A 12,210-nucleotide genomic window follows, 5' to 3' on the forward strand; every position below is an offset into this window, starting at 1 on the left:
GTAGCAAAATGAGACCTTGACGGAACCCCAGTAACAATCCCCATTGTCTGCCCAGTCCGGTATTTGGGGTTTAATGTAAGGGTTTTAGTGATGAGTGTTAGATGAGTGTTTGATATTTTCAAACTGCATTGCCATTCCCAACAAAAGCAAGAGTCAAAGATTCAAAATTAACCAAACAAATGGCTCAAAGCATTGCTGTCCATGTATAGAGGGACAGAGAGATGGAGGCAGTGAGACGCAGATGGACAGAGACACAGAAAGAGTGGGACAGAGAAAGGGAGAGAGAGAGAGACAGAGCTAGCATGATAGAGAAAAAAAGGAGAAACAGAGACAGAGGGAGAAAGACAGAAAGGGAGGCAGGCAAATGCAGAGTGAGACAGACAGAAAGGGAGGCAGGCAGATGCAGAGGGAGAGAGACAGGGAGAAAGTGAGGGAGACAGATACAGAGGGAGAGAGACAGATGCAGAGGGAGAAAGGGACAGAGAGAGAGAGAGGGAGGGAGACAAACAGAGGGAGAAACAGAGACAGAAGGAGAGACAGACAGAGAGAGAGGGAGTGCGAGATTATAGGAAAAACTTTACATCTAATCATGTTGAAAAAAGATAGAATTAAAAAGTAAAACTGGCTGTGTATAAGAACTAATTTTGAAAGGAATGATCAGGGGTTTAGTGTGAGTGTTTAGGGGGCAGGTGTTGGATCAGTGATTGATATTTTCAAACTGAAGTGACATTTAATATTATTGAAAAAAATAGTATTAAACACTGACAAACTTTAGAAGCAGGGGAAATGGGATACAGTGTGTGAGGGGACTTTGACAGAATCTCAGTAACAATCCCCATTATCTGCACAGTCCTGTATTGGGGGTTTAGTGTGAGAGTTTAGGGGGCGAGTGTTGAACAGTGTTTTGTATTTTCAAACTGCAGTGATGTTCCAAGCAAGGGCAAGATTTACAGGTTCAAAATTAACCAAGAAATGAATACAAACATTTCTGTCCAAGGAGAGAGAGATGGTGTTCGAGACAGAGTCATGGAAAGAGGCAGAGAAAGAGGGAGAGGACGAGGGAGAGAGAGAGAGAGAAAGATGGGAAGAAACAGACATGAGAGGGAGAGACAGAGAGAGGATGAGACAAGTTGTAACAATCATTAACAATCCTCATTATCTGCCCAGTCCTCTTTTTGGAGGTTAGTGTGAGTGTTTCATATTTTCAAACTACAGTGACATTCCCAACAAGACTGTTAAAGTATATAAGAGCAGGGAGGTTATGCTGGAACTGTATAACTCATTGCTTGAGCACCGTAATGAGACCTCCCAGGGCAGGGACAGTGTGAGTTTATATACAGAGTAAAGCAGTGGATTTAGAGCAGGAGGGAGAGACGGGCAGAAAGAGTGAGGAGATATGGGGAGGCAGGCAGATTGTAGGAGAATCGTTCCATCTAACCACGTTAAAAAATAAATATTTAAAAATTTAAATGGATTGCGCACTGAAAATACTGTCCACACAACAACTAAAGTCACACACCATCCTGACTTGGAACTATATCGCCGTTCCTTCACTGTCACTTGGTCAAAATCCTGGATCTCCCTTCCTAACAGCACTGTGGGTGTACCTACCCCACATGGACTGCAGCGGTTCAAGAAGGAGGCTCAACACCACCTTCTCAAGGGCAATTAGGAATGGGCAATAAATGCTGGCCTGGCAACTAACGCACACATCCAACAAATAAATACGGCAAATAAAAAGTTGACACCGAGTCACTTAAGGAGCAATTAGACGAGACAAACATAAAATTGGTCAAAGAGGTCGGTTTGAGGGAGCGTCTTCAAAGAGGAAAGAGAGTTAGTGAGACGGAGAGTTTTAGGAAAGGAATTCCAGAGTTAGGGTCTTGGCAGCTTGAAGGCACGGCCACCAATGGTGGAACAATGCAAATTGGAGATGTTCAAGAGGCCAGAATACGAGGATCACAGATATTGGTGGATTGTGGAGCTGGAGGAGATTGCCGAGATGGGGAGGGGTCATTTGTGGAAGACAGTTCCAAACTTCTACCACCCTTTGTATGTAGAAGTGTTCATAAATTTCATCTTTGAAAGGGCTTTCGATTAATTTTTGATTTTTAGACAGTCCCCCCGGTCCGAGACTGCCCCCATCGAATACTCACAGGGCAGGTACGCACAGGGATAGATACAAAGTAAAGATCCATCTACCAATGCCAGACTCACTGTTCCTCTGTCTCTTTCTCCTCATCTCTCACTGCCTGCAACACCCTTTCTCTGCCTCTCTTTCTCCCTCTTCCCATCCTGAGAGCAAGAGGGAGAGATTGAGATAATGTGCAGAGGGAGATAGAGAGAGAAAATGGAGAGATAGACTTGGAAAGTGAGTAACAGAGAGAAGAAATAGGGTTTCAGAGAGTAGAAGAGATGGGAAGAGAGAGATAGAGATGGAGAGAGATTACCAGCAAGAGAGTTTACCAGAGATTACCTCTCTCTCAGTCCCCGTCACTCCTTTCCAATTTGTTACCATATCCATCTATCTTTCTCCCTCTACCCCGATGTTTCACACTCCATGCCTCTCGCTGTTATGTCTGTGTATACTTCAGTGAAGGATTACATCAAAATATTATGTTTTACATTTGCTCTTTCAATCTAACTGAACAATCTCTCAGATTGTGAACAGAGGGGCCTTGGAGGGAGGGTAGCAGGGAAAATCCAGGTAATTATAGACCGGTGAGCCTGACGTCAGTGGTAGGGAAGCTGCTGGAGAAGATACTGAGGGCAGGATCTATTCCCATTTGGAAGAAAATGGGCTTATCAGTGATAGGCAACATGGTTTTCTGCAGGGAAGGTCAAATATTAGAAAAGTCACAGATTATAACAAAGGAGAAGGTGCAGATTGGACCAGGCCACATAGCTGACCAAAAGGTCACGGAGCAAAGGTAAACAATATGTTAATGGTGTGTTGAAAGACAAAGCATTAGTACAGATTAGGTGTGAATGCACTGAATATTGAACAGCAGCAAGTGCAAACCTGAAGAAAAACAACCTGAAAAAAACAGTGGGTAAGCAAACTGAACAAACTGAGATGAAATGAAATAAATGCAAAAAAAGATTGTAAAAAATGTAAAAAGGAATGTAAAAAAAAGGAAGAAAAAATAACTAAAAATGAAAGTAAAATGGGGGGTTGGCATGCTCTGAAATTATTGTGAACTCAATGTTCAGTCCGGCAGGCTGTAGTGTGCCTAATCGGTAGATGAGATGCTGTTCCTCGAGCTTGCGTTGATGTTCACTGGAACACTGCAGCAATCCCAGGACAGAGATGTGAGCATGAGAGCAGGGGGGAGTGTTGAAATGGCAAGCAACCGGAAGCTCAGGGTCCTGCTTGCGGACTGAGCAGAGATGTTCTTCAAAGCAGTCACCCAGTCTACGCTTGGTCTCCCCAATGTAGAGGAGACCACACTGTGAGCAGCGAATACAGTATACGACATTGAAAGAAGTACAGGTAAATCGCTGCTTCACCTGAAAGGAGTGTTTGGGGCCTGGGATAGTGACGAGAGAGGAGGTAAATGGGCAGGTATTACACCTCCTGCGATTGCAGGGGAAGGTGCCCTGGGATGGGGACAAGGTGGTGGGGGTAATGGAGGAGTGGACCAGGGTGTCGCGGAGGGAACGATCCCTTCGGAAACTAGGACCCATGTGGGTACCCATAGCGACACCTTTTACTTGAAGGAAGTGCGTGAACGGAGTGCCTCAAGTTCAGAGGGGGACAGGTTAGAGTGAGTGAGGGGGCAGAGAAATTGAGACGACCAATGTCTCACCGACAGTTTTCCATGAAGCGATCAAGAGCGGGTAAGAGGCCGGGGGAGAATGCTGGAGGCGGGTAAATGGGTCTGCTGGTCGGGGGGAGGACTCCTTGTCGAAGAAGTGAGCCCGGAGGTGGAGGCGATGGAAGAAGAGCTCAAGGTCATGCCGAGCGCGAAATTCATTGAGGTGGGGGCGTAAGGGGATAAAACTGAGACGTTTGCTGAGTACAGAACGCTCAGCATCAGAGAGGGGGAGGTCAGAGGGTACAGTGAATACACGGCAAGGGGTCAGATCAGAAGGGGTGGGGTCAGAGGGAAGTGAAGCGGAAGGAGGATCTGGAGGAGCATTCGTCCCCATCAGCTGCTGGAGCTTGCGTTCCTTAACACCTGAAAGGAAGAAAAAAAGTTTTTTGTTAATGCGTCAGATGAGACGTAAGATGAGATGAAACTGCGGAGTTGAACAGCTTTGAGATAAGGTGAGACGGTGCTGCTGGAGAGAGAGGTCCAGTGTGTGCATGTGGTGGCGCATAGCACTGAGTATGGATCTCAGGATGCGGCGAGAGTAGGAGTCCGAGGAACGTTGTATTTCTCAGAGATACCTGTGATCCTGGGTGGTTTCAAAGCATGATGGGTGAAAATGCAGTTGGAATCCACGTGGAATAAGTCGGAGCCGGAGACAGTCACTGAGGAAGGAGATGTGGCTGTGAAAACGAGTTTTGGTAGATACCTTATCAAACACCAGGAGGGAAATAGAAAGCAATGAAGGTGAACAAGGTAAAAGAGAGAAACGAAAATCCCGTCGGAGAGAAGAGCAGAACTTCTTCAAGGTAGGCATTCCTGGAAGAGAAGTGGCAGTGAATTAAACACTGTTTGCCTTTGCTCCGTGACCTTTTGGTCAGCTATGTGGCATGGTCCAATCTGCACCTTCTCCTTTGTTATAATCTGTGACTTTTCTAATATTTGTCAGTTCCGAAGAAGGGTCACTGACCCGAAACGTTAACTCTGCTTCTCTTTCCACAGATGCTGCCAGACCTGCTGAGTGATTCCAGCATTTCTTGTTTTTGTCTCTGTGGAACACCACTGGTCACACGTCTCCATTTTGAGAAACTCCCTTCCACTGCTACTCTCTGTCTCCTGTTGCCCAGCCAGTTCTTTATCCATCTAGCTAGTACACCCTGGACCCCATGCGCCTTCACTTTCTCCATCAGCCTAGCATGGGGAACCTTATCAAATGCCTTACTGAAGTCCATGTATATGACATCTACAGCCCTTCCCTCATCAATCAACTTTGTCACTTCCTCAAAGAATTCTATTAAGTTGGTGAGACATGACCTTCCCTGCAGAAAACCATGTTGCCTATCACTGATAAGCCCATTTTCTTCCAAATGGGAATAGATCCTATCCCTCAGTATCTTCTCCAGCAGCTTCCCTACCACTGACGTCAGGCTCACCGTCTATAATTACCTGGATTTTCCCTGCTACCCTCACTCCAAGGCCCCTCTGTTCACAATCTGAGAGATTGTTCAGTTAGATTGAAAGAGAAAATGTAAAACATAATATTTTGATGTAATCCTTCACTGAAGTATCCACAGACATACGAGCGAGAGGCATGGAGTGTGAAACATCAGGGTAGAGGGAGAAAGATAGATGGAGATGGTAACAAATTGGAAAGGAGTGACGGGGACTGAGAGAGAGGTAATCTCTGGTAAACTCTCTTGCTGGTAATCTCTCTCCATCTCTATCTCTCTCTTCCCATCTCTTCTACTCTCTGAAACCCTATTTCTTCTCTCTGTTACTCACTTTCCAAGTCTATCTCTCCATTTTCTCTCTCTATCTCCCTCTGCACACTATCTCAATCTCTCCCTCTTGCTCTCAGGATGGGAAGAGGGAGAAAGAGAGGCAGAGAAAGGGTGTTGCAGGCAGTGAGAGATGAGGAGAAAGAAACGGAGGAACAGTGAGTCTGGCATTGATAGATGGATCTTTACTCTGTATCTAACCCTGTGCGTACCTGCCCTGTGAGTATTCGATGGGGGCAGTCTCGGACCGGGGGGACTGTCGAAAAATCAAAAATTAATCGAAAGCCCTATCAAAGATGACATTTATAAACTCTTCTACATACAAAGGGTGGTAGAAGTTTGGAACTGTCTTCCACAAATGACACCTCCCTATCTCCTCCAGCTCAACAATCCATCAATATCTCTGATCCTCTAATTCTGTCCTCTTGAACATCCCCAATTTGAATTGTTCCAACATTGGTGGCCGTGCCTTCAAGTTGCCAAGGCCCTAACTCTGGAATTCCTTTCCTAAACCTCTCGGTCTCACCAACTCTCTTTCCTCTTTGAAGATGCTCCCTCAAACCGACCTCTTTGACCAATTTTTTGTTCGTCTCATCGAATAGCTCCTTACGTGACTCGGTGTCAACTTTTTATTTGCGTATTTATTTGTTGGATGTGTGGGTTACTGGCCAGGCCAGCATTTATTGCCCATTCCTAATTGCCCTTGAGAAGGTGGTGTTGAGCCTCCTTCTTGAACCGATGCAGTCCATGTGGGGTAGCGCCCACAGTGCTGTTAGGAAGGGAGATCCAGGATTTTGACCCAGTGACAGTGAAGGAACGGCGATATAGTTTCAAGTTAGGATGGTGTGTGACTTTAGTTGTTGTTTGCGGACAGTATTTCCAGTGCGCAATCCATTTAAATTTTTAAATATTTATTTTTTTAACGTGGTTAGATGTAAAGTTTCTCCTACAATCTGCCTGCCTCCCCGTATCTCCTCACTCTTTCTGCCCATCTCTCCCTCCTGCTCTAAATCCACTGCTTTACTCTGTATATAAACTCACACTGTACCTGCCCTGGGAGGTCTCATTATGGTGCTTAAGCAATGAGTTATACAGTTCCAGCATAACCTCCCTGCTCTTATATACTTTAACAGTCTTGTTAGGAATGTCACTGTAGTTTGTAAATATGAAACACTGATCCAACATTCACCGCTAAAACACTCACACTAACCTCCAAAAAGAGGATTGGGCAGATAATGAGGATTGTTAATGATTGTTACAACTTGTCTCATCCTCTCTCTGTCTCTCCCTCTCATGTCTGTTTCTTCCCATCTTTCTCTCTCTCTCTCTCTCTCCCTCGTCCTCTCCCTCTTTCTCTGCCTCTTTCCATGACTCTGTCTCTAACACCATCTCTCTCTCCTTGGACAGAAATGTTTTTATTCATTTCTTGGTTAATTTTGAACCTGTAAATCTTGCCCTTGCTTGGAACGTCACTGCAGTTTGAAAATACAAAACACTGTTCAACACTCGCCCCCTAAACTCTCACACTAAACCCCCAATACAGGACTGTGCAGATAATGGGGATTGTTACTGAGATTCTGTCAAAGTCCCCTCACACACTGTATCCCATTTCCCCTGCTTCTAAAATTTGTCAGTGTTTAATACTATTTTTTTCAATAATATTAAATGTCACTTCAGTTTGAAAATATCAATCAGTGATCCAACACTTGCCCCCAAAACACTCACACTAAACCCCTGATCATTCCTTTCAAAATTAGTTCTTATACACAGCCAGTTTAACTTTTTAATTCTATCTTTTTTCAACATTATTAGATGTAAAGTTTTTCCTATAATCTCGCACTCCCTCTCTCTCTGTCTGTCTCTCCTTCTGTCTCTGTTTCTCCCTCTGTTTGTCTCCCTCCCTCTCTCTCTCTCTGTCCCTTTCTCCCTCTGCATCTGTCTCTCTCCCTCTGTATCTGTCTCCCTCGCTTTCTCCCTGTCTCTCTTCCTCTGCATCGGCCTGCCTCCCTTTCTGTCTTTCTCACTCTGCATTTGCCTGCCACCCTTTCCGTCTTTCTCCCTCTGTCTCTGTTTCTCCTTTTTTTCTCTATCATGCAAGCTCTGTCTCTCTCTCTCTCCCTTTCTCTGTCCCACTCTTTCTGTGTCTCTGTCCATCTGTGTCTCACTCCCTCCATCTCTCTGTCCCTCTATACATGGACAGCAATGCTTTGAGCCATTTGTTTGGTTAATTTTGAATCTTTGACTCTTGCTTTTGTTGGGAATGTCAATGCAGTTTGAAAATATCAAGCACTCATCTAACACTCATCCCTAAAACCCTTACATTAAACCCCAAATACCAGACTGGGCAGACAATGGGGATTGTTACTGGGGTTCCGTCAAGGTCTCATTTCGCTATCTCTTCTGTCTCTCACTGTCTTCCACTTTGTCCCTCTCTCTCCATTTCCCCATTTGTTTCCGTTTCCCTCTCTCCTCTTTCCTTCATCGCCCCCAAATTTATAAATGGAGAGGGTGCTCCTCCCACTTTATAAATAAAGATGGAGCTCACTCCACTTTTACATAGCGAGGGAGCTCCCTCCACTTTGTCTGGAGAGGTGGAGCTCCCTCTACCTTATACATAGAAAGGGAGCTCCCTCTGTTTTATATAGCTGCCGTGGTGGGATTTGAACCCCTGTCCCCAGGCCATCTGGTTGGGCCTCTTGATTACGTGACCAGTGATATTATCACTACCCAACTGCCTCCCAAATGGATGCGTACAGTGTCTGTCCCGTAATATCACTCACAGTAGGTTCTGGGCTGTAACCCTGAACATGGTCCCGAATCAGAGACTCAAATTTCACATTTTAACTGGGAAAAGGCAGGAACAGAGTGACACGGGATTGCTTTTGTCCCTGGATTCAGTGTCCACTGCAGACAGATCAGTTACACAACAGAGAAAAGCCAGGACAATACAAGGTCAATACAATAATATGGAAAATGTAAATGACGCCTCTCACAATTGAAGCATCCGTCCAGTATGAGTACAGATTTCAGGTTTATTCCCGAGAGAGGTCTTTCTCAGAAAATATCATTGACATTGAAATGATTGTGTTTTATCCACCACATTATTTACATCAGAGTCAAAGCTGCTGATGTAATGTGTTTGTTCAGGAGAGTGTAACTAATAGCAATGATCAGGGGTATAACCGTGTCAGTGGAGACTTATCCCCTGTATAAATCAGGACCCATTGGAATGGATCAGCTCAGAGTGCCTACTGGAGCTGTGGATTCCAGGCTAATAGAAATCTCTGCTTCTCACAGAAATGGGATATCCAGTAATCTATCAGATAGAAGACATTTACTATCCTGTACTTGCAGCAATTGGAGTTGCTGGTAAGCCAGTATCTCAGCTGTTAATGGTGTAAATCGATGTTAACTGTGCTGCTGTACTCGGTATTATTTCCTTGTGTGTGTGTTACACAGCCGCCTGTTCTTTTCCAGCAATTTGCTGATGGAATCTCCTCATTGTCTATCTTTCATTCTTGTAGGAGTTGTGTTATGTATTTAATGGTATTGTTTTAAGTAACTGTGGCTTTGTTATTGGATTATTCTGTGTATTGAATGTATTGGAATGAGATGTTTCAGTTAGGATCAATAATCAAACCATTAGGACTTTTTAATATTTTCGTGATGTGGATCTAATCAATCCTGGAATATTTTTATGATTTTTTTTCAGTGATTGATAATGAGACATCTCACGGTCTCAGTGTTACAAGGGGACAGAACAATGTTCTCCCTCCACAATAACATGGCCCAGTTTAACTGTGATTTCAATGTATTTATTGATTATCACTGTTATCAAATATTGTTTCATTCTGTGTATGTCTGACGCTGCTTCAGAGGTCTGGCTACTGAACTGAGTTTGCTGCTGACATTTTCACTTCTCCTTCTCTGCTTCACTGTGAAACTTCACTGTCACTGGACTACATTGTAAAATAGAAAGTATTGATGTGATGTTTTACTGGTTTTCACTTTATCAGTTGGTATCAAGAGTCTTTCCATTTATCAGCTGCAGCGCTGTTGTTGGTGTTTTATTAATGAAACAATCCCACATTATAACAGATTACTTTATAATTCCAGGAGAAGGAATCTCAATGATTGAGAGGTTTGTCTGGAAGTAGCTTTCGATCCTGTTTACTCCATGTATTGTAGATGAAGTGAAGAGTGTAGGTGAACAAGTGGAGACTTGAGTGTTCTGTAGATACATTAAATTATTCACAGAGGTTTCACCATTGAACAATCTGACTCTGAGAATAGAATCATTGAACCTGGGGCTGGTGAACAGAACACAGACGCAGAATGTTAGGAATAAATCATATGTGAAAAGCAGCATGAAGTAACAATTTACAGGGTGTGAGTACTCCAGAGAGATAGGGAAGGAGAAAAGGAGCAGGGAGAACGAAACCGATGGGAAAAGAAAAGCAGAAGTAAAGAGAAAGAGAAAGAAGCAGCAGTGTAAATAATTCACTATCATAAAGTGCTGGAATGTCAAGTACAATTAGTGAGAGAAACTGTGAGTTGAAGTTGTCTGTTGTCAGATTGTGTTCATTTTCCTGTTGGACTTGATCCTCTGTGTTGATTTCTGTCAGGTCCTCATTTTGTTTTGTGGAATGTTCCTATTCCTTACTTAGTAACTGAATAAATAGAATAGAATCAGTTCTTCACTGATGGGAATTCATTATTTAAATACTGCACTTTAAAATCTCTGTGACTGCTGAATTCAATAAAGATTGGATTCCATCTCTGTAAATCTCCTTCTCATTTCCCCACTGGCACTGCATCCTCACTCAGTACTTCCAGTAGATCCGGTGCTGACTTTATTCACTTTCTGTATCAATTTCCCAATTCATTATTAATAATTGTGTTTTCAAACATTTCACTGTGACAAAACACTGCCCAGGTCAATGAATCAGTTTTCACTGCTCGATGCAGCAACAAAGCTGGAAATCTCAGCACAGATCCTGTCAAACTGCTGCTTTGTCTCCAGGTCTGATCAGTAATTTCTCTGCTTCCTTTTCTCTCTCTCTTCCAGTTAACTTGGTGGCGATTGTGATCCTGTCCCGAGGAAAGTGCGGTCTCTCCAAATGTATCAGTGTCTACCTGGTGGGAATGGCAGTGTCTGATCTCCTGGTCGTTATCACTGATCCCATATTGAGCTGGATTGTTTCAATTTATTTCCCATATTCATTCCTGAGAATTACTCCTGTGTGTTCTCTCATTGGCTTTCTGCTTTGTGCATCCACAGTTGTTTCTGTCTGGCTCACAGTCACTTTCACCTTTGATCGATTTGTGGCCATTTGTTGTGAGAAGCTGAAAACAAAACATTGCAGCGAGAAAAGGGCGGCTGTGGTTGTGGGAACAGTGAGTGTGCTGGGCTGTTTAGAGTCTCTCCCCTGGTACTTTACACGGGAACAACAATACATTATTGATAATGTTCCCATGGGTTGTGTTAATAAACAGAGCTTCTTTACTTCCCCCATATGGGGGGCATTTGAATTGTTTAACCTCATTTTATCTCCTTGTGTCCCGGTCTTTCTGATTTTGCTGCTCAATGTACTGACTGTCAGGCGGATTTTATTCTCCAGTAAAGTCCGCAGGGGATTCTGGCGCCACAGCAATGCAGAGAATCACAAAGACCCAGAGATGGAGAATCGCAGAAAATCAATTATTTTACTCTTCAGTCTCTCCGGCAGTTTTATCCTGTTATGGGTGACCCAGGTTGTGTTTATCATTTACAGGAGAATTACAGGTAATTATTATTATTCCTCCTACACTGACCCTGTCTTTATCACACAAGAAACATCAAAGATGCTGCAGATTCTCAGTTCCTGCACCAACACATGTATTTACATTGTGACCCAGACTAAATTCAGACAGGAGCTGAAGAAGGGGGTGAAATACCCTCTCAATCTCATTATTAAATTAGTGAAATCATAGAAAGAGCTGAAGGGTTTCAAACACTGGAACTAAATCCCATTCGCCCTCCTCCCCCCCCCCCCCAGACCCCCAGCTCCACCTCCCACCCTCCACCCACCTTTGTGATTATTTGACCGGCGCCATCTTTAGTCCTGGCAGCTGCCTGAGCGTGGGCAGACCCTAACTTTCACTGGAACAGGATACGTTTGCGCATGTGCCAGTGCAGCGCCACCTAGTGGTTGCTTTGTCAACAAACGCCGCCAGTGGACAAAGCTGCAAATCGCAGTGATTGTCAGGTGGTGAGAGGGGGGCAGTAACTGCAGTGAGGCAGGGGCACCAGCAGATGGAGATGGTGAGAGAGGGAGACAGTAACTGCAGTGAGACAGGGACACCAGCAGATGGAGATGGTGAGAGAGGGAGACAGTAACTGCAGTGAGACAGGGACACCAGCAGATGGGGATGGTGAGAGGGGAGACAGTAACTGCAGTGAGACAGGGACACCAGCAGATGGGGATGGTGAGAGGGGAGACAGTAACTGCAGTGAGACAGGGACACCAGCAGATGGAGATGGTGAGAGAGGGGCAGTAACTGCAGTGAGACGGGGACACCAGCAGATGGAGATGCTGAGCCATTACTGATGGGAGATTCCCTTGCTGAGTTTGAAAGTT

This window comes from Heterodontus francisci, chromosome 49, assembly GCF_036365525.1.
Source record: "Heterodontus francisci isolate sHetFra1 chromosome 49, sHetFra1.hap1, whole genome shotgun sequence".
Classification (NCBI taxonomy): Eukaryota; Metazoa; Chordata; class Chondrichthyes; order Heterodontiformes; family Heterodontidae; genus Heterodontus; species Heterodontus francisci.